Below are 24203 nucleotides of genomic sequence, written 5' to 3'. Positions count from 1 at the left end.
AAAAACAAACACAAAAACCCAAATAAAATTGTAAATTTTTTCAATTTCGAAATTTTCTGATAAAAATATTTAAATGTAACTATAAAAACAACAATAGTGAAAATATGACCTGGGGGGGGGAGCTCTCTTAAAATTATCTAGAGTTTAAAAAGTATGCAAACCAGGTAAGAAACAAGTTAAATACGCTGCCCCTCCATGAAAAGGGGAAAAATAATAAATGCATTTTGCTTTTCCCAATAATTAGTTCAAACGAAGTTTTGAACTAAGTTTAGATGCATGCATAAATATCTTAAAAGGGAAAAGAAAAGTTAAATTTTTTGAATTTCAATGTCACTGTACGAAAACATACGTATTAAATCAGGTAATCAGAAAAAATGAGCAAGTTGGAAAACCAAAAGTTTTAGAGTGCAGATTGGAAGAAGTTGAAGTCTACCACAAACGTAGTCAGGATGGCCGAGCGGTCTAAGGCGCCAGATTTAAGCTCTGGTTCTCGAAAGAGAGCGTGGGTTCGAACCCCACTCCTGACAATCCTTTTTACCCATTTCCCGAACTGTTACTATGAGATTTCTTTTCGCAAGAACTCTTTTTTTTTAAATAACACTTTTAGTTCCACGTTTAAATTTCAAAAAACCCTTTTTTTCATTTGAAATATTTTTCACGCAGCATGTATCTTTCTTGCACCAAAAAATGACGAAATAAAAGAGTAACAATCAAAACAAACGCCATTTATGTTCAAACAAAATGATTTTGTTAAAAAGAATTGTGTTTTACAGTGATACCTAGATGGACTTGTGACTCTAGTCAACCACCAATGTGTCCAATTTGTGGAAGGACGTTATCACTGCAAGATTTAACGGACCATTACCACATGGAATTAGACAGATTAAATGAATTAATGAGGTACATTTACTTTTTCTCTTGAATATTTAATTATTTAAACACAAAAAAAAATTTAAACATAGAATAGAATCATAGGTTTACCTTTGTTCTTTTTTTCATGCAGAACTGAAGAAAATTCATTTTTGAATTAAAAAAATGCTTCGAATTTTACTTACAGTTCATTTCTTTTTTGCTTTCAGGAAAAAGGAATGGTTAAGCCAAGAAGATACCTCAGACCAGGTGAGCAAAACTTTCATTTAATCTTTACGTTATTAAGTTAATATTTTTTTAATTAGACTTCTGAAAAATAAAATAAAACTAGTAGCGCCATCTGTTGAGGAATAGATTACTAAAATGTTGAATATGTCTTTTCAGCAGATGGATTCCCTGCGACTACAATCGTATCATGACGTAGAAAAAAGGTGTCCTGAATTCAGGAAAGAAGTAAGGGAATTTATAATTTTCTTGATTGTCGAAAAGAATAAAATTTGGGTGTATTTCTAAAAGTATGTTTTTCTAGCATCTTTTTTTTTTTGGGGTGTGTGTGTGAGAGAGGAGGGGGGGGGGTGAACAAACTTACAACTTATTTTGAATTAAAGACAAGAACATGAGTATTTATTGACCACATTCATGATGAAATTTTGAAGTTTTTCAACCAAATAAAGAAGAACTACAGGAAAAATTCGAAAATATTTAGACAATAAAATAAAATTAGTATAACCGCAATTTAACGATTGTCAAGGAACTGGAAAAACGTATCGTTAAATCAAGAATATCGTTTAATCGAGGATCGTTTTCCATCAATGTAGTTAAATCCAGTACAGTGAAATGTATTATTAAATTGAGGAAATCGTTAAATCTGCTAACGTTAAATCGAAGTTATTCGTAGTTTGATTTTGATCATTTTTGAATTTTGACAGAGAGGTGAGTCTTGATCATCAATCAAAACTTACTTTTGATAATTACTTTTCAAAAAAATTCCACAACGTATGTGGTGTTACTCTTGTTCTAAATAGCAAATTTTTAAACTGTTTCATTAAATTTTTGCTGTTTGCTGCAATACTCTTCGCAAGTATACTTTGCTAGCGTAACGTTTAATATGGGAAAAAAGACTAATACAATTTTTTTTTCTTTCTTTCTTTCTTTTTTCATTTTTTTTTTCTTTGTTAAAAACACTGAAAGTAAGATTGCTTCTGCGTTTCAAGTCTGTGCTGTCTGATTGGTCTATTTTTAGTTCATCCTGTTTTATCTTTTCTTTCAGACGTATTTAAGAGTCAGAGCCAACCGCATCAACAGACTTGGAGGTAATAGTTTAAGGTTTTTATTCACTCTTAAAACTTTTATTGACTATTTCTACTAATAGTTCCTGAAAAAATATCAATACAAATTTTCTTTTGATCCATTCATTTGAAGATAAATTGTAGCTAAAAGAAAAATGAATGGAACGAGAAAAAGTATAGCCAAAAACAAAGAAAAACCACTATGAACACCAGTAGTGTAAGAAGAAAAAAAAATCCTTGGGAGAAATGTTGAGCTTTAGTCATTTTATATGGACATTTAAAAAAAAATCTGGGTTATTTATTTTTTAATTATTTCTTTTAGGAGGGGGGGGGGGCAGAATTCCCTCAATCCCCGAAGAATACTATTGTTTTGACAGTGTCTTGGATTCCTTTCTGAAAAATAGAATGTCGCTTTTTTTTGCCCCCCCCCCCGTCCCCCCACGCACCTCTTTTATTCTTTCTGCTTTTAAACCTTTCCAAATAATTTTCTAATACCAATTTGTTATTAGTGAAGTTCTTGACCGTAAAATTGTTATTATTTCTAGAGCATTAATGCGAGGAAATACACTTAGCATTTCATTTTAAGAAATTTATAAAACATGCTGTAACAATATACGGGAAGAACAGAAATGCTCATCACGACTTTACAAGCAAAATCAAGAAAAAAAAAAGAGAGGAGGGAGAAAAATAAGGATGGATAAAACAAAGAGTAAATAAAAAGGTGGAGCGGGGGATGGAATAAAACGCTTCCTTGTTGCTTAGAGAAAATCAAAAATAAGTTGATAGTTTAAATTACACAATTTTAAGCGTCTATACTTATCCAGGCGACTTTGTTATTTCGTTAACTTTGATAGATTCTGGCAAAAAATAAGTTTGTTCGGTGAAAATGAACAACTTTAAAATGCTCTAGAAAATGCTAATTATTCTTTTCATTCATTTTACATTCTAGGTTGCGGGTCTAGAGCGAAGAGGCAGTGTTTTGAAGATTCCAAACATGCCTGGAAACTTCACAGGACAGGCCACTTGTGCAGCCCAAAGGTACGTTTTCATTTATTTAGTCTCCCCATTAGATCTTAGATATTTTTTAATGTCTGCCTGACCATTTCAAACAAAATATTTATTGCATAGTGGTTGTATTTCAGCAGGAAAATATGTCTGATGAAAGTCAAGTTCAGTCAGGTCATCAGTCCATGCTGATGTTGGAGTTAACAGGTAAACCTTTTTTTTTCTATTCTGTAAATTAGGTTGACAAAACAAAAAAAAAAACTTTCGAATTTTCAAAATTAATTTGAATTCTGAAATTTTGAATTCAAATTATGTTTTTCGCAATCACGAGTTGCGACAGGACCCTACACATCGGTTACTACCCCACTCGCTTGTTTCTAGAAACGGTTCCTGTCCCTGCTCTTGGGCGGTTACGCGTGTATAGTTGTGTATGTGTAGGCTTGAGTGTGTGCGTAGACCTGTGTGTATGCACGCTGGCGTGCGTGTAAAGGCGCGTGTGTGTAGGACATGGATGCCATCGATTAGGAGCAGCGGCTACCGCGAGGACGATGGGGTTGAAAAAGGGACCGGACATCAAGGACGGTCAAATAAAAACAATTAGCAATCGAGATTGCTCAAAAAAAAAAAAAAAAAAATTGTTGCAATTATCTAACATAGCGTTTCTTAATTTTTTTCAATCAATGGAACCTTTTTAAATGACCACTTTTTTCGTGGACCCCTTGTTTTTTCATAATTGTTTGAAACATCATTCTTGAAATGGTTGTGTTACAATAAAAAAAAGTAAGTATTATTTTAAATATAATATTTTAAATTTCAAAACGCGTAATATTAAAAAATTACGAAAAAAAATCTTAAAACAACTTTGAAAACTGTGAAAAACAACTTTTCGTTTGCGAAAAGTTTCCTAATTTACGAAAAGTTTCCCGGTTGTAAACTCTCATTGTGAAAAACATTTCTAACTACCAGTGTAAAAACAAATTCAGCTTCCTTATTAGGGGTTTCGTCTTTATCTTAGTTACGGCCTTTCAAGATAGGCTGAAGCCCATACAGCTGCGGAGTACAGTATTTGGATATAATAGCTTTGCAAGGCACATATATTGTTCGGTATCTGCTTGCAATTCTGCCTTAGGGATGTCCATAAGTGATGTCACACTTTTGTTTCACATTTTTGACCCCCTCTCCTTGTCACAAAGTGCTACACTTCACCTTACCCCCCCCCTGTCACATGTCACGCAATTTTTCTTAAACATATCCTTATAATAAAAATGTGTGATGTCGCACTTCTTCTTTCCCTCTCCCTCCCCCTTGTCACAATTTCACGAACATCCCCCCCCCCTTTCAACGCGTGACATATACGCTACAGGAGCCATCCTGGGAAATAGTGAAGGTGCAAAGTTATTACTAAAAACATGGTTAAGTTTTCTCTAAAGGTTCTTGGTGTATTCCAAAAGCATGCCTGACTTTTATTGAGAAGGATTCTGAATTCTACAGAAAAATTCTAGGTTGATTTCACACAGATTTCTGACTTTTAGCGGGAAACTTTCATGTTTGGCATACAAGTTTGCCCATTATTTTCTAGGAACGTTTCGAATTTATTTATTTATTTTTTACTGCTTAATATTTCCATAAATAAAGAGTCAATTCTAAAAGAAATTTCCTCAAAAATCTAATACCGTAGGTTCTTTGGAAACCAAAGTAATTTGGTAATGTGTATATGTATAAATGCATTATACAGGGGTGCACCCCCCTCCAAGTGCCATGAAGAACCACAAGAAAGAAGCCCCCGAAAGAGAAAAATACTCTTGAAAATAACCCCCCTAAAAATTTTAACGGCGCACTGTGCGCTTTGATCCCCTCCTGGTGGACACCCTTGGCATATGCATGTAAATACAAACAATAAAAACAATAATTTAACTGTTTAAAAAAAACATTGGTATCTTAAAATGTTCGAACTTGATTTGCTAATTGCTCAATTTTTGTTAAAGTATTTCTTACCGAAGCGCCAACTATTATTCTGATATTACGACCAATTATTTTTTTGACTGATAAAGTTCAAAATGCCCCCATTGTAGTAAGATCAAAAATTCGCTTCTTCTCCTTTAAAACAGAATAAAATTTCTAAATTCCAAATCGACTTCAGAAAATAAAAACGCCCCAAGAAAGAAAAAAGAAGACATTTTAATTAACCAAAAGAGAAACTTGCCAAACTCCGAAAATTCACTCTTTCGGAGCATCTCTCGTTTTCCACTTCCTCCCAAAGCAATATAAACGCCTAATAATGCTTCTTCCGTAGGAGCAACCGTTTCAGACCGATATTCATAAACCCCATCCCCCACATACTTTTTTTTTTATTATACTTATTATTTAATCCTCCGCCCTCCCTCCCCCGCAGCTTCGAACACCGATGAATAATTTCATAACCGAAAAATGTGTTCGGTCTTCCTGCCGCTCCGGTGTGCATCGTCGGGATATGAGAACGAAGTCGTGATTCGTCTTTTAAAAATTGCCCGAGAATCCGCGACGACTCCCCCCCCCCCACCCCGCCGTGCCTTTGTTCTAGATACAGCGGTAAAAGGACGAAAGCCCAACCGAGCGTTTGAAGGAGGATATTAAAAGCCGCTGAAAGGATTTGGCGATGTTCCGCATCGCTTGGCTACTCTAGGCGACGTTTTCAAAAATAGAAGATGCTTCTGAGGAAATATCAGGGCTGCAGAATTGGACTGATTTTGTGGTAAAGGGAGTCGGAGTCGGGAGTTGAAGGTTTCGAAACTTTTAGAGTCGGAGTCGGAGTCTGAGTCCGCTGAACTCAGAGTCTGCAACTCTGCCATGGCTGTAGTTTCGGAGTCGGACTGATTTTGGAGTAAAAGAGTCGGAGTCGTGGAGCAGGAGTTGAACTGATTTTGTAGTAAAGGTGTCGGGAGTCGTAGGTATTACAGCTTTTAGAGTCGGAGTCTGTCATTTTCCTTCTGAGTCCACAACGCTGCCATGACTGTAGTTTCGGAGTCGGGCTGATTTTGTGGTTAAAGGAGTCGGAGTCGGGAGTCGAAGGTTTTGAAACTTTTAGAGTCGAACTCTGAGTCTGAGTCTGCTGCACTCAGAGTCTGTAACTCTGCCATGACTGTGGTTTCGGAGTCGGACTGATTTTCAGGTAAAGGAGTCGGAGTCGTGGAATAGGAGTTGAACTGATTTTGTAGTAAAGGAGTCGGGAGTCGTAGGTATTAAAGCTTTTAGAGTCGGAGTCGGTCATTTTCCCTCTGAGTTCGCAACTCTGCCATGACTGTAGTTTCGGAGTCGTGCTGATTTTGGGGTAAAGAAGTCAGAGTCGTGGAGTAGGAGTCAAACTGATTGTAAAGAAGTCACAGTCGGTCATTTTCCTTCAAAGTCTGCAACTCTGTCAGTGGTGCGGAGACAGAGTAGGAGTGTGGAGTCGACTAATTTTGGGGTAAAGGAGTCACAGTCGGGAGTGGAGTCGGAGTCGACATTTACTATTTTCTCTCATGGTCATCAACTCTGTCATATCTAGGCTGTGGAGTCAGAGTCGGAGTCGACCATTTACCATTTTCCCTCATGGTCCTCAACTCTGTCATATCTGTAGGCTGTGGAGTCAGAGTCGGAGTCGGACTGATTTTGGGGTAAAGGAGTCGGAGTCGAAGATTGCAGGAGTCGGACATTTTCGTTCCGACTCTGCAGCCCTGGGATATATCTCGTAATAAATGAAAACTTTGGTTTATAAATTGAGTAGGGGAAGAGGGATCATTTAAAAATGTTCTTATTTTGACGTTTTCTGACATTTTTAAATGTATCATGATATCGGTGTACTTACCGAGCTGTGGGAAGAGGAGGTATTCTACCGTGGGCAGGTAAGCGGCAGTATCAACAAAAATTAGTTTTTGAGACATCTGAAGAAACACGTTTTAGATTCGTCTCAAACACAAGTGAAATGTCAGAATTTGACGTTTTTTTCGTGCTTTATGTTCAGCAGGAACCAAATAAGCAATCAGCAATCTCTTGTGCAATTAAGCAAAACTACAATAGACGACAAAAAAATTCAAAAAATAAATAAAAAACAGGTACTGCTGTTTACTTGCCCAAGGCAGTATTTTACTTGCGAGGAGGCGGCGTTCAAAAAGAGAGTTACTAGCCTGATTCCAAAGATTCTGGGGAGAGGGGATCTGATCTTAAAAAAGAATTCCTCAAATTAAGAGGTTCCTTGCTCTGTCCTCTGCTTTCGCGAGGTCCATGTTTATTAAAAAAATGTAGTTTATTTTTTATGTTTGTAGCAAAACTTTCTTTACTACCTGAACTAAAGAAACATTTACAGGAAAATAAAAGATTTACGTAATTTCAGAATAAAAAACTGATGGGAAGCAAAATGAAGAGGTATGTTTGTTAGTCAGGGGATAAGGTCATTCTTTGAAAGAACCCCCCCCCCCCCCTACACACGCACAGGTAACAATACAGTTTCTGAAGTAACATTGTCGGAATCCCAGTTTCCAAGAGATTTTCTAGTAAACGCGTAGTTTTTTTTTTCTTTCTTTTTAGTGTAGTGAGGCTAGTTAATAAAGTTGCTACACCTTTTCCCTCTTTTGCTCTGTTGATGTGATCAGTAGCTTTTGAAGTCATTTATATGCTTCACCATCTCACTGCGGAGGAGGGGCAAATTGAATTTTACAAAAAATGGACCTTTAAATTTTCTTATCCATATTATCTATAAATACGTCTTCGATGGCCATATAATTTGCTCATCGAAGTTCCTCCATCTTTCTCAGAGTTGAATGACGCCAACTGGCGACTCCTCTCAGCAAAATCCGCCTCTCGGCTAAAAATCTCCGTGCGGCAACCTCTGTTATCGGTCGGTTGTGACAAGGTACAAATCAACGTAGCAGCAATATCAGTGTCACCCCCCCCCCCCGAGTGTCTTCGCCGGGGGAAGGAACAAAAGGGGCATTCCATTCCGGGCAGCCAACTTTTGCCCCGTTTTGCCCGAGTAATTTATGGGAATTTATTTGTGCCGATGCTCCGCTGAAAAGATGCCACTCAAAGCCTTGAAAGCGCGCCGCAGCGGATCCAAATACGCGGACGGACAGACAGAGTGGAACCAAAGTGAGAAAATTACCGCTTCGGGCCCCGCCTTTTAATACTGTTCTCATTTAATTGCAGAGTCACTCCCTCTCTCTCTCTCTCTGTTTCTCCCTCGTTAGGGAAATTTTCCGCCGTCTCCGAAAACTTCACCCAAACGTCCCGAACTTTTTGCTCTGGATTTGATCCCCGACCGCATTTCTCGATTTTAAAGAGCAGAATGTGAACTCATTTTTCAAAAATATTTCGTAAGCATGTCAAACGATTACATCAGGTGCGCGTATTTCCAAAGCCCGACGAAATGTCGTGTAAATGTTACATTCTTCATGGCTCATGCGTGTGCTTGTACTGCGTGGTTGATGACATCTGAACATAGCGATTGGGGCGCAACCACAAGAGACTCCCCCCCCCCCTCATAGCCTTGGTCCTTGCTCGCCTTACATGTGCATAGGTACACATTCGGATAGTTTGAATTAAAACTCCTCAAGAAAATATATTCGTGGCGTCCCGGTCCCGAGGGGGGGGGGGGGGCTCACATGAAGGATCTTACTAAGGAGGGGCACATTATTTACAATTTTAGCTTTTCCCCAGAAAATGTGATCTAAAGGGGGGGATTTCTTAAAGTTTAGTTCGTTATTTATATAATCTTTAGTAATATTGGACTCTAATAGTAATATTATTTCTTAGTGATCTTTTCTGAACTAGATCCTAAATATATACGCTTCGTAGGGGGGTTGAGGACTACTCTTCTCATAATTGCTCAATTCTGACTAATTAACCTGGGGGGAAAAATCTACGGTTTAATTCAAAAACCACTTATAACCCTAAAACCTTTTGCATCGACTTAGTTTGAAATCCAGTCAATCTTCAAAATCCTTGAGTCGGCTTAGTTTTGAAAACTAATTGATCTTTGAAACGAAGAAAATCAATTATTCTTTCAAAAGCCTTGAGTCAACTTTCCTTGAAAAAAGTCAACGTAAGTCTATGAGTCGACTTAGACTGACTACTTGATTTAAAAATATATATATATAAATAAATATATACAAAACATAAAGTCGACTTTCAGTTTAAAATTTAATAGACCTTTAAAAAACAACATTGAATCGACTTTTAGTTTGAACATCAATCAAAAGCCTTGAGACGACTTACTTCAAAAACGAGTTAACCTTTAAAAACTCAACGTGGTTTGAAAGCCACAGACCAAAAATGCTTTATGTATTTCCAACGGTTCTATGAGTCGACTTGGAACTTGATCTTTAAAAATAAATAAATAAATAACATCAAGTCGACCTTTAGTTTAAAAATTAATAAACCTTTAAAAAAAACCATTGAATCGAATTTTAGTTTGAAAATCAATTATTCTTTCAAAAGCTTTGAGTCGACAACGGGTTACCCTATTTAAAAACCACGAGTCGTCGTAATTTGAAAGGCATAGGTCAAAAATGCTTGATGTACTAAAGGTTCTATGAGCCGCATTAGGTTGAAAACTACTAAAAAAAAAAAAAAATTAATAAATAAAATTAATTTGAATTTTGACATCTGGAATTCAAATTATGTTTTTCGCAATCACGTGTGTGTTTGTGTCTGTGAGTCTGGCATGAGTGTGTGAGTATGTGTGTGTGTGTGTAGGTGCGTATGTGTATGTAGGTGTGTATGTATGCGTGTGTGTGTGTGTGTGTAGGATATGGACGCAACCTGGAGACGGTTTTCGCTAGAGGAGCAGCATCGGGAGGGGCCGGTCGACGGTGGTGCTGCAGAGGGAGCCGGGAGGGGGGGGGGAATAAAATCATAGGAATTCAAAACAGTCAAATGAGAACAATAAGCAGTGTAATTGCTCAAAAACCCACTTTTTAGTAGTTCAAAAATTTCTATGAGTCTACTTAATTTGAAAACCGCTTGACTTGAATAGCCTGAATTCTGCATAACTAGAATTTCGATGTTTTAAGAATTGTAGACGAATGGATCTCATAGAAATACTTTCCGCCACTGAAAAAGTATTTCGCATTGCCTCCACCCATCTTTTTTTCCCCGTTAGGAATGAAAACAAAATTTCACGCCTATTTTTCACCCCCAATGAATGTTCTTTCCGAGCAGTAAGCAGTTTCGGAACTGCAGTTCATTCCAGGTTATCCGTTATGAGGTGTTTTAATTAAAGGCTCTTTCACCTCCTGCATAAACTCTCTGTCCCAAGCCACTCTCCCAGTCCTTTAAGTTCTAAAATAACACCTTTTAACGTCCGGGCATTCCAACCCGCAGTCGTTAAACTTATACCCAATATAAAAAATTCCTTAACTGGAATTTCTCGTCGAACATTTTACTTTATTTTACGGTACCCTTCCCGGTTCCCTTCCAAGACAAAAATGATTTCGTTAAATTTAGGAGTTCCTCCCCTATTGCATACCTTTCCGGAGGTTTTGCATCTGTTTCCTTCCTTTTTGCTTTTGCCTTTTTTTTTTCTTTCTCTTTTCAACTCTAGTACGAGGTACTTAACGGCGACTAACGCTGCTTAAGGGTTGCCGCATCGAGATTACTCAACTGAGAACCGGCGCCAAGTGTTTTTAATCTCTTTTTGGAAACGAGTTGGAAGATATTCTTCCAAATTAGATCTCCCGCAGGAGTTCTTTTTGATTTTTGAATGTAGTTCATTCCAAAAAGGCACTTCGGCGCTTTTTATGAAATCAGAAATGAATGCTATGCTTGTCGTAATATTTCCATTAAAGAACATTTAAGAGAAGACCAAGGCCTTGTTTAAGGAGTTAAAGTCCTCCAATCGGAACAATAAATAAGTAAATAAATTCATATGAAAATTTATTTCTTTTCCGCCTAACATTTAGTAATCCGCAATTTATGAGTTCTCTCCTCTTTGTTGTTAAACAAAATTGTAATTAAAATTCTAACGAAGACTTTAAAAATTGATTGTAAAATTAAATTCCTGGTGCAGTTTCGCATCGAAAGAGCCCAGGTGTCCCCATCTGTGAAAATTCTCGTGGTAATGGCATCCGTCGATAGTAGTGGCATATGAAAGACTGGTTACTGGTCTGAGATCTGAGAATGGTAAGTAGCCTATATATGCAACACCTTTAGAAAAAAAAAATTAACGAAGAAGAATGACTGAATAATCACCCAGAATGCTAAACATTCAGAGGAAGTCAAAGTGTTGCTATTTCCCGTACATAAGGTATTAAGAGATGAACTGCCGCTTCATAAAACAAAACGAGCTGATGTGTGCATCACATGACTTCCTTTTACTCCAACTTAATGTCATTTTCTCATTATTGGCAGTTTTAATATGATTCAATAGTTTACTCTCTAAATATCACCAACAGTGGCCAAATTAAAACCAGGATTTAAAAACAATCTCCAAATTCCTCGCCAAGTTGGCGGCAAAACTTGGCGACCAAAAGACTGGCGATGTATCGCCAAGTGTCCGCCAAATTATAACACCACTTGAGTTTACATCAAAATTAACAATGATTCCCCCCCCCCAAGGGGCAAAAGACCCCCTTTGGAGCATCCGAATGCAACCAAAAAAGAAGGTGCACAACTAAACCCCACTAGGAGTCTACGTACCAAATTTCAATTTTCTAGGACATTCCATTCTTGAGTTATGTGACATACATACGCACATACATACGTACATAAGGACGTCACGAGAAAACTCGTTGTAATTAACTCGGGGATCGTCAAAATGGATATTTCGGTGTCTGTGCGTTCCTATGCACATATCCACGTGTGGACGGGTTGAAAAAAAAAACTCAACATTCATTCAGGGGTGAGCAAAATGGAAATTAAGGCCGATTTTTGAGTGAAATTTATTTCGCGAATACAATACTTCCTTTTTTGTAAAAGGAAGTAAAAAGAAAAAAAAAGTTGGACTGCCAAACAGTGTAGAGCTTGTGTATGCTTTTTCTTTTCAATAATTCCTGTTTAGTTTATTCGATATCATAGAATAAAAGTTACGTCAGACATTAAAAAAGCAACGATCGTGCAGTTTTTCCAGTTTAAAGCATTGCTAAATGGAGCAATATACATATCTAAATGTGTTACATTAAAAAATATGTAAACCTCTTAAACAAATGAATGAACAATCTTACGAGCTTATGACCTGGGGTTGTTGTTCTCGTACAATAATCGACTCTATCAGTAGACATATCAATGTGCAATGAGGCAGAAAGATCGTTCATAGAAAGAAGGGTCAAATATTTTTTTTTTCAGTAATTTTTCAACAATTTGTCCCTGACAATTTCAAAGATTTGGTCTGCCTCCAAAGAAGAACGTTCTCTGAGGAGTTCTATTACAAGACAATAGGAAACTTAGAAACCATGTATTTACTAGTTCCTTTATTTCTTAAAAAATTATTTCAGTTTCAATATTTCAAGCAGTCAAATATTCAAGGGAAAAAAGATTAATTCATATTCGCAACTCCAATAAACTATAGGGGGCGCTGCAGCCACTGTCTAATGGCGGATGAAAAAGATAAAACAAACAAACGCCGTAACTCATAACTTGTTTTGACGCTTTGTGAATGACAGTAATTTTTCATCGTGTGTTTGCGGGAAGCTTTCTTTTCTATTCTTCTGAAATTACATTACACCACAAACTGTCTGAAGCCTGTAATTTACCCCAAAGAAAACACGTGGAATAGAATGCTTTACCTTTTTCGGTAGTATTGTTAATCACCACAAAGTACTGTATTCCAGCTCTGGAGTTGAGAATTTCGCAACTCCAGATCTCGTGGAATGGACACGTGTCCATTCCACGTGTTTTCTTTGGGGAAAATTACAGGCTTCAGACAATTTGTGGTGGAATGTAATTTCAGAAGAATAGAAAAGAAAGCTTCACGCAAACACGATGAAAAATTACTGTCATTCACAAAGTGTCAAAGCAAGTTATAAGTTACGGCATTTGCTTGTTTTAACTTTTTCATCCACCATTAGACAGTGACTGCAGCGCCCTCTTTAGTTTATTGGAGTTGCGAATATGAATTAATCTTTTTTCCCTTGAATATTTGACTGCTTGAAATATTGAAGCCAAGGGCGCCCATATAGGGGGGCAAGGGGGGAGCTCAAGCCCCCCCCCCCTTTGAAATTAGAACTTCCTTGCTTTTAGTACTTCTTTCTTTGCAAAAATGTAAAAACATTTCTTCTCCAGCCATTAATGAATAAGTTATTAAAAATGTCAAATATTAATGACTCTAATCTGACTTGAAATCAGTTTCTACTGGGAAAATATCCAGCTAAACCACGGGGAAAATATTTGAGCCCCCCCCCCCCCCTTGTAACTTTGCATATGGGCGCCCATGATTGAAACTGATATAATTTTTTCTGCGACTTTTTCTCGCCAAATATATTATTTTTGCCAATATAGCAATAGGTGAAAGAGAACTTTTTTTACGACCCCCGGTTGTTTAGTCATAAACATATATTAATTACGCATAAGAGTCCATTTAAAAATTAAATACCAACAGAATATTGTTTTGTTCATAAATATTGACTTGTGGTAACCTCTCCACTTTTATTCTAATGTTCTCTTTATTGCCTGAACTCCTTCCTTTATGGCGCGAAACGCTTGTTCTTCTCGGTGATTTGGCGCCAAGTCCCACTGGTGATTAAGAAGAATTCAATATAACAAGCGGCGTAAAATGGTCGATTACGGGTTTTAAATATTTCTTGTTCACTTTATTACGTTCTTTAAAAAGGAAACCCAGGCGGAAAATATCTCCTCTTTCTCCGGGTTGCCGTGGTGACGCGTACCTTCTCTCCCTGACTTCGCGTTTTTGGCTGTTGAAGAGCTTTTTGTGTTTAAAATGAAACTGAACTCGGGGGTTCCCGTTTTACGATCACATTCTTGTTCAAGTCTTATTGGAAAGGATGAAGTTAGAGAAGTAATCTGTGAGGGTCGTTTGCTTTATTAATGGGAATTTATCCGTGTCAATTAATTAGCCAATCAGCTCAAGAGTCTGCGATCGGGGATGTCCAGTTCCTCCAATGAGGTTTCAAATAGTGATGGTCATGATGGAATGACCATTAATTGAATCGCTCGAAAACTGCAATGTAAAGTTTTAATTTTGAATTATCAGTTCTCGGGTGATTATATCGAATGATTTCATGCTCAAATGATGGCTTATCTAGTGATTGGTTATCGAGTGATCCTCCCGAAAGATTTTTCTAATCCGATTTTTAAACGGTTGTGTACTATGAAATCCTTTGAATGAATTATTTGACGATCAATCACTCGATTGTAAAATCATTTAAGTGAATTACTCGAAGGCAGATAGTTGAATTATTAATAATTCGAAATAATCACTCGACGACAGATCATTGGCTTGTGAAATGATTCACAAAGAATCAGTCGCTATCCTAATTATTCAGCTTTGAAACCATTCAAAAATGCAATCATTCGGCGAAAAATGATTCGAAAAAATTCTTCAGTTATGCAAATATCTCAATGGGGTGGTTTAATTCAGTCAAAAGTACTACTTTTATGTCACTGAAGTTGATAGAATGAGCAAAAAATAAAAATAAATAAATAAATAAATAAATAAATAAATAAATAACATGGAACCAGAAAATACTTTCATTTTCTCAACAGTAGTTTTTTAATTAATTTTTTAAAATGTCCGATTTTTCAAACAAGGCGTGGTCTTTATTACGTCACAAATGATGAACTTAGGCGCGTATTCCATTGGCACACTGAACGCTTATTCTTGCTCTCTAACCGCGATTCCACGTTATGATAATCAAGAAGCAAATTTAATATTGCAATCTACGCTTGTTATCAACCATATCGTTGCCATACATGTGAGTAAAGAAGCGAATTGTGGAGCCCGCTTATTGGAATATCGGATAATAGAATATCCCGCTTAATGCAATAATATTTCAGTGTACTGCAACGTTGATGAGTGTTATTTTTATCCCGGATAACGGAATATTTTGCTTATTAGAATAAATTTTCGAGGCAAATTGCCTATTACAGTAAGCGGGCTCGACTGTATTACCCTCTGCGCGGATGGCAACAGCGAATGCCAGTTCATCATTTGTGATGTCATGCGCAGAAGCGTATAAAATGAAATTGAATCTGCGCACTGACTTAAATAATTTTTTTAAAATAGTAAACTTTGTCAAATTATTTAAAAATGGTCAAATCCTATGTTTTTAAGCATGCTCTTTCAGAAAAACATACTTTCAAAATTTAGGAAACCACCCCATTATTCCCATCAATTGCTTTAGAACCAAGAGTGAAACTTAAAAGTGGGTTGTAAGTTAAAAATATATAAATATAAATTAGATATATAAATACGGTAGAACCTCGATTATCCGAGCTAATTGAGATCTCGGATGTCGGAAATCTCAGTTAATAGAAACTTTGAATAAATAATGTGTCAGAATCGCTATTTTTTTTAAAGAGTATTAATTAAAAATACAATAGAATATTTTTAAAAGATAAAAATGAACATGTAAAAAGCAATTTTGTACAGTTAAAATTTTAAACTATTTGTAGTAAGTTTGAAAAAGTTAATTGATTTTTTTTTTTTTTACAATGCCAAGTTAAGCATTGAAAGATGCATTCAAAGAAACGCAAACTTCCAGAAAATATTATTATTTTCAAATTGAAAACTCTTCATTTAATATTAAATTTACATTTTTTTTAAAAATAGACTTAATTATCGCCTCGGTTAATCAAGGTTCTACTGTAATGTACAGATGTTATAAGGACATAGAAGGGGAAATTTTATGGGAGAAGCAAAAAAGTGTCAAAATAAATCGCATAAAAGCTTTTTTGTGTTACAAGGAACCCTTTCACCTTTCAAACAGTGGTGAGTTTCTGGTTTTAAGATTTATTTTTCATTTATGTTATGGCTTTGTGTTTGACGGATATTATAGTGAAAAGTGTTACGTTGGCAAAATATTGATTGTTTTTAATTTATTCTCATTTCAGTGCAACAACTGGCTCATCGAGCTGAGGGCAGAAACGATTTAGTGCAAGATAATTTTGCAGCAGAAAAGTATCCTTTTCCACCTTGATGTCTTCTCTTTTTCCCCAAAAGGAGAATTTAAAAAAAAGTAAAAACAAAATAAATAATGTAAATAAACAAACATATACAAAATACTGGGAGAAAGAGGACTAAGCCATTAACCTACATAGAATGTCTTCATATCATACTTGTGATAAAACGGCACAGTAAGCATCAACAAATTAATGATATTTATAATGTTTCTAACATCTTTTTAAGCAGAAATAAACTCTTATCTTAACTAATTGAACATTAACTAATTCTGTTACGAGTTTCGGTTATTGGAATTTATACTTAATCATCACCTTAAACAACACTTAGCTCAAAGCGTAAAGATTTGAATAAGATGAAGGATGAATGTGTGCTTATTTATACGGCATACGCAAAAATTCTAAGCATTTCAAGCATACAGATCAAAAATAAATATATAAATAATAATAAATCGATAACATAAAATCAATCAATAAATAAAATAGGTAAATGGAACACCTTCGAAATCTTGCACGAAAGGCATAACACATGCATACAATACGAGGCTGTCTAACAGTGTTCTTGTAATTTGTTGATTTATATTACTTTTTGACAACGTAAATTAGAAAATGCGAATAATAACATTCTACTATTTTCCTCGCATTGAAAACAGATATGCACCCTGGGTGGGGGGGGGGGCAAATATGGGCAAATATAATCCTTAAATTGTTGAACATATCCAAAAACTAAAATGAATAATAATTGAATATAATTTCCAAAGTTATTAGATACTAGTAAATGTTATTCGTGGATAGCACATAATCTCTACTTTTGTACTGTTTGTCTTTAACAGCATTTTTAGTAGAAGTAATCCAGTTTATCAACCTCAACCGCAGCAATCCAGTGGTCCAGAGGACTATCACGAAGGTCTGTACAAGTTTTCTCCCTTTGTTAACCCAAAACTAGTTAACCACATTGCTATGTTTAGTCGGTAGTGTCCTTTTCTTTCTGTTACTGAATGTAAAACTTCATATGTGAGAACAGCAGAAAGCAATTCAACCGGCTGCTGGTCACTACAAAATAATTTAGAAGAAATGTGCTCTAATTTACATAATGCACAACTAGTTGAAAACGAATAACATGTTATTTGACCTTTTTTATTTGTTTTTTCATCAAACCCTGTGTTTTTAGGAGTAAATCCTTTTTTGCTTGTAAAAACAAGTCATATTTATCAATTGAAAAAAATGAAATATATTTTAACCTCCTTTATTTATGGCTTAATTTTCAGACAGAAAATTATTTTTAAACAAAACCTTGATATCAGACTTGATTCTGCAAAACACAAAACTTAAATTTGTACCTCAGAGCCGAACTAGCGCAAGTCCAAAAAATGCGATTTTCTGTTTATCAGTATATTGTATGTCGAGCCATATGAACGTGATTCTAAAAAAAAAAAAAAAAAAAAACTTCTAGTTATACCAGTGTTGAAAGAGCGCAAGTCTTTTGTATGCACCAGGCAACCGTTTTCACTCTCTCCTGTAAAGTAGCGATTATTTGACTTACGTTAGCTTTGAATTTCATGACTTCCGGTAATCTACAACTTATCTCTTTTCATGTTTCAGAACAAAATAAATCCGGTGAATTAGCAGACAGTTCTTGCAGTGGATTTAATAAGTAAGTGTTAATCATTTTTACCAAAGCTGCATCAGTAATTGTGCTACGTTTTCCTAGTTTGTTTCTGAATATGAATCTATATTTCGTTATTTGCAGCCTAGAAACGAGCTCTTCGGGATTCGGTGACTCGAGCAGACGACAAAGAACAGATAGTCGCTCAGACGATCACCCGTGTTCAACAGTAGATGTGAAGTGCCATGTTTGTCTGGTAAGTGCTTGTGTTGTGTAGTAAAAAGACGCTAGATATTGGAAGAACTCATGTTTATGACCTGTTTAAAAGAAAATAAATTCGTAGATTAGCGCAACGCCAATAATCCCAGCAACGCAACCGGCCTTTTCGGTTTCTCATTTCTTTAATTGCTTTCGAAAAAATCAAAAAAAAAAAAAAAAAAAAACATTAATACTAGTAACAATAAGTAAATAAATTGATAAAATAACAAATAAAAATTATTAAAAATAAAACTTATCAAAAAGAAAAAATGCATTTTATCACAAAAAATCGTCTTTAGCTCTTCTGGGTGAAAATGAAACTCATCGTAATTTTTCCCCGTTGCCAAAAAACAAAAACAAAAATTCAGAAAATAAATAGTAGTCCTCTTAAATAAATAGCTTCATTAGAAGAAAAAATCGTTTGCACCCCTATTTTGAAATAGTGAACTTTGTAAAAGTTGTTTCTTTACCACTGCAGTGTTAGTGCAGAGAAAACAACCAGCCCACGGTGTTCGCTTTTCTGGGAAAATCAAGAAGTATTTTCAATGTTGCAACACCCTTCATATGTCAATGCTTTTCTCTACGTCAACCCTTTAGTTTGGTGCTTTAATATTACCTTATAATATTCAGAAAGAATAAAATTTTCGGATTAAGTGGTTACTAATAAAAAAAAAAGTAACTACTAAGTTAAAAGCGTCTGCAGAAAACAAGCAACTAAATTTCAAAAAAAAAAAAAAAAAAATCATGTCTAGTTTACATATAGTAACTTTATTAACAATAATATGAAAATTTGTTCCCTAAAATTTAATGAAATTTTGAAATTATTTTGAAAAAAAAACCGATAATGGAGAAATTGTAGTATTAAAAATTATCATGATCCTTAATCGGCCCAGCCGATTAATCGGTAATCAGCTAATTTGCTTATTGGCGCACCCTAATAAGTAGTATTAATATTGAAAAATCGATCAGCTTTTATAAAGTTTTTGTCAAGTTTTCAAATCAATGAATTTTTTTTAAAATGTTTCTTTTGTTTAGGATTCTTACAAGAAACCTGTCGTGTCAGTTTGCTGTTGGCATGTCCACTGTGAAACTTGCTGGCTTAAATCATTGGTAAGCACATCAAGTATACTAAGCATCTTATTTTTGTACAATTGTAATTATTAAGGATTACTGAGATTGCTCCGCAAGCTAGAAAAGCATAGTGCGCATCCGGCGTTTAACTATCCACGTGGAACATCCAGGTTGAATAGAGATTAAAATCAAACAATCTGGACACTGCAAAACCAAAGAGACTTTTTAAGCAACATGAGAGGGTAGATGCCTTTGCTTCTAGATTAGCATATTGCTCCCCCCTCCCCCCTAAAGCAAAATTACATGCATGAAAATGACAATCGAACCCTTTTTTTTTCAATTAAATATGTATGTATATTATCATGTAATCCTAATTTATTTGAAATCCGTAAAACTGAACATATCAAAAACAATTTCTTTAAATTGCTTCAAAAAACATCATTGTTTTACAAGTTTACTCTACGACGTTAGGGGATCAAGGACTTCCGAAAATTCTCGAAATTGGGGTCCCCAAATTCCAGTTGGATATCTTTGTTCGCGTCGGGGGGGGGGGGGGATGATTTCATGATTCTCTGATTCTCAAGATCTTCATGATTCTCTTTGTTCATGATTCTCTGACCCAACTTCCTCGATCCGGTTTATTAATATAACTGTATTATCTATGTCCCTGGTTACGCCTTATGTTTTATTCGTTGAGCAGGCCGCATTAACAGGAGCCCGCTGAAAATTTCCCTCCCCTGCAACCTCGTGTGTAAATAGTGTGGTAGAAGTAACTGGTGGCGCCATCTCTCGATAATTAAGTCAGTTATGAAAGTTTTGTTTTAAAAATGGCTGCCAAAGAGGGTCCCCTTTTAAAAAATAGCCATAGGTACCAAGCGTTGACAAGGGCCTGGATCCAGGATGCAACTTGTTCAGTTTTAATCATGAATATTTAAATGGAAATTTGGCTAGATATAGAAGCAGCAGTCCGACATAGGGATAGTTTTTTTTTTTTTTTTACTTTAAGCCTTAAACCAAAGTTTTTGTCCCTCTTAGTAAAAAATAAATACGTTGAAAAAGCTACCAACATTAAAAAGTTAACAAGCTTCTTACTTTTACCAAAAACTTCAGCAAAAGTAGTTTTTCGATCAGCTGCGGGGCCCATTTTACGAGAAAACCGGCAACCTTTTCAGCAGCTTTGAAGATGATAAACGATCCCGCTGTTGTTAATGGGGGTGTACGGATTTTAAGTGTATTCAAGCTTCATTTCTCCAGCGCTGCCAGGTTGGCCCCTCGTGTTTTTGACGGCAATTAATTAATGTTAATTTTAATCAGGTGACGGCTAAAAGACTCGGCAACCCGCTCCATATACGAGCTCATTAGAATCTACCTTTCTCTGACTACTTGTTGAAGTCGTCGTAGGGTTGCCGTTTACTTTTTCTTTATGACGAGTAGTTATTTATGTCGCCAAAAGACAAAAATTAACAGGACATTCATTTTTAACTTCATCCATGAAAGAAAGCAGAGGCGCAAAACCGAGAAAGATGTTTTGAAGCCTATAATAATTCCCGTGAGTAACATTTGCAATTAATGAATGAATGAATTAGTTTTGTCAAAAAAAAAAAAAAAAAAAAAAACAATGTTGAAAAGGAACATTAAAAGAAAGGACTGATAAGCACATAAATTCTAGAAGTTTTAATTTCGGGAATTGTTTCATCAGAGTATCTAATAATTGTTCGAATGAGAATGAATAACTACAAAAATGTATTAAAATAAATAACGCTGTTGTGTACATAAAGATTCATGAATTAATTGATCTTTAGATACACAACATAAAGATCCGTTATTTACGGGGCAGGGTACTATTTTACGGCTTAAAAATACAATGCATTTATGTATACGTATTTCGTTGTTTCTCTCCATAATATACTTACCTCTCTCCCCTTCCCCCATGCAGGAGTGCCCACAAGGGGGAGGGGATTTTTTAACTTTTTAAAAATTTATTTATTTAAATTTGTTTATTGATTTATTTTTAATGAAAACTGTATATTTTATTTTATTCTGTTTATATTTTATTTCATTTATTTATGTAGTTTGTGTGTGCGTGTGTATGACATTAGCGTAGAACAGAACTTTTCTAATAACATAGTAATAATAATATTAATTAAAAATAAATAAATGAATAAATAAATAAATAATATATTTTTTTAAATAAATAAAATTAAAAAAAAGAGAGCTAAAAAATGAAAAAGGAAAAGAGGGTTGATAAAAAACTTGTGTGGGGGGGGGAGGATTTGCGCCATTGAACTTGGAAGGGATGGGTACACCTGCCCCCATGGAAAATTTGAAAGTTCAAAATCGACATGTATATACTGCAATGGCACATACTATTTTAAAATGACCTTTCGATCAACATGAGCAAATATTAGTATTAAGGTGTAATAATTACATGGTAAAAACCAGGCTCGGACTGGCCCGCCTGCCAACCTGCCCGAGGGCAGGTGCGCCCTTCCTACTCTTTAAGATGAAATGCAATACAAACGCCTTCGCTGAAAAACAAAATTAAGAAAAAATAATAATAATAATTTGAATTCTGAAATTTTGAATTCAAATTATGCTTTTCGCAATCCCGAGTTGCAACAGGACCCTACTCATTGGTTACCACCCAACTCATTTGTTTCTAGACACGGCTCCTGTCCCTCCAAGCCTGCCTTTCTTCTTGAATGGAGACGTGTGTATTAGTTGTAGGCTTTTGTGTGTGCGTAGACCCGTGTGTATGCACGTTGGCGTGTGTGTATGTGTGTGAGTGCGTATGTGTATGAGCGTGTATGTGTGTAGGACATTAACGCCACTGATCAGGATATGTTACCAGGGGACGGAGTTGCGCCTGCAGGTGACGGTGGCGGTTGAAAAAGGCACGGAACATCAAAGACGGTAAAGTGAGAACAATAAGCAATCGTGATTGCTCAAAAAAAAAAAAAAAAAAAAACTTGTCTTGCAAATTTAGAACGAAGTTTTTTAACTGATTCGAAAGCTCCCATACCTTCCCCTCATTTTGAAGAGTCGAAAATTTTCCTCCGAGCCCCGTTTCCCTAATGTTATCGTCTAAAATTTTCCGTCTTTTGAGTTTCAATTTCGAAAAATTGCCGGGAAAAGTTCCTTCTATCCCATCTCCCCTTCCTTTCCGTAATTTTCCCAAAGATGACCAACAAGAGCGTTTTTAAGACTCTTATTTCAAAAAAAAAAATAAAAGTAAAGGGAGAAACCTTCGAATCTTCAATCAAAAAGACTGCCTATTCTGGAACTTCGATTTCGAAAACGTTCTGGAAGAAAGTTTCAAATCGCATTTTTTCCCCTAATGCCATTAAAGATGGACGGCAATAGCGTTTTAAGATTGAAATTAAAAACAATTTCTGGAGATAAAGCCACTAGACCTTCTCTCTTTTTCTTCTAACATCATCGAAGTTAGTCTAAAACTGCATTTTTGAATTACATGAACAAGTTTATTATTGTTGGTAGAGTCGGTAGGGGTTGCGGTTTGAATGCAGTTGTCTAGGCGTTTAGTTTGCAGTTTAGTTTTAATGAATTTCATAGTGGAAAAGTTGAATTTCGTATAGATATGTAGCAGTGCATTTTATAACATAATGACCACTTGACATCAATGTCGCCTAGTGAAAAAAAATCTCTCCCAGAAGATGCGAAATCAAACCACTGGGCGACTTCAGAAATACGGAATGTACTTATTCATTATTTTTTCTAAATTGCCGTTTTTGGCACTTGATTGAAAAAACTAGTGAAACGTGCTTTCCCCTAAAAGTTAACAAAGATGGCCTACAGTCAAGTTTTTACAATTTCAATGGGAAGCCCACAAAATCTCTCCTCTCCCAAATAAACAAAAATCGTCTAAAATTGTGTTAAAAAAATCCGGGAAAAGGTCATCAAACTCTCTCTCTCTCTCACCCCCAACACATCACAAGAAATCGTTTACAACTGTATTTTTATGACTTTAATTCCAAAAATTTTGCAGGGGAAAGTTCCTCAAGCCCTTCTCTCCAATGCCATCGAAGATTGTCAAACTTTTGAATTTTTGGAGCTTCAATTTCGAAAAAATCGCCGGAATCGAAAACGTTTTCGAAAATGTCAATAATGAGGGCTTTCAATTACGTTTTAGAACTTCAGTTCCGAAAACATTCCAGGGGAGAGCTCTCAATCTCGAGTTCTTCAATATTGTTCTCAAGTTTCAATATTGAAAATTTGAGGGTTTACTCCGGATTCAATCCCTCCCCTTTACGCTACCAAAGATGGCTAACCATCGTATTTCAAAGCTCCAATTTCCAACAATTTCCGATGGAAAGTTCCAAACCCAGTTCCTTCCCCCTACGTCATAGAAATTGGCTTACAACTGCATTTTTGAGACTTCAATTTCAAAAAATTTCCGGACAGGAGCCCCCATGTCTTTCTTTCCGTCTTTCTTTCCTCATCTTTCAACATCATTCAAAGATTGTCTAAAACAGCGTTTTTGGAACTCCTAACATCGAAAAGTTTCTGTTGAAAAGTTCTGAACCTCATGTCTTCTGCAACGTCATCAAAGATGGTCTACAATTGCGTTTTTAGGAGTTCAATTACAAAAAAAATTTCCGGGGGTAAGGCCCCGAACCCCCTGGTTTTTAGCAACAGTAAAATTGCGTTTTTGAAGCTATCATAAAACAACTGGGGGGAACTAATGTCTCTCATCTTTTCCTTCAAGAACACAAAGATAGCAAATAATTGTGTTTTCGAAAATATACCCTTAAATTAAAAAAAAATTCCAGAACGGGACCCCCAAACCTCCCTTTTACTTGTTAACCTCCAAATAGTCTAAAAATGCGTTCCGAACAAAAATTTTCGGGAGAAAGCCTGCAAACACTCCTTCCTTTGCGCGAATATTAAACAAAACTCATTCAACAAACAAATCCAAAACTATCTTCAAATTTTATTTACAAATGCAATTTTAGTATTTCATTATGTTCGGTACGTAAACTGGTAAAAAGAGATGCCATTTT

At 35.7% G+C, this 24203-nt stretch overlaps 1 non-coding gene across 1 annotated transcript; it reads left to right on the top strand.

The window, feature by feature from the left end:
* Positions 1 to 443: 443 nt before the first annotated feature.
* Trnal-uaa (transfer RNA leucine (anticodon UAA)) lies at positions 444 to 527 on the top strand. The gene has a single exon. It is a non-coding gene; the product is annotated as a tRNA-Leu (tRNA).
* Positions 528 to 24203: the final 23676 nt, after the last annotated feature.

This window comes from Uloborus diversus, unplaced genomic scaffold, assembly GCF_026930045.1.
Source record: "Uloborus diversus isolate 005 unplaced genomic scaffold, Udiv.v.3.1 scaffold_11, whole genome shotgun sequence".
Lineage (NCBI taxonomy): Eukaryota > Metazoa > Arthropoda > Arachnida > Araneae > Uloboridae > Uloborus > Uloborus diversus.
The sequence above is the reverse complement of the archived record's forward strand: the minus strand, read 5'-3'. Positions and strand labels throughout refer to the sequence as shown.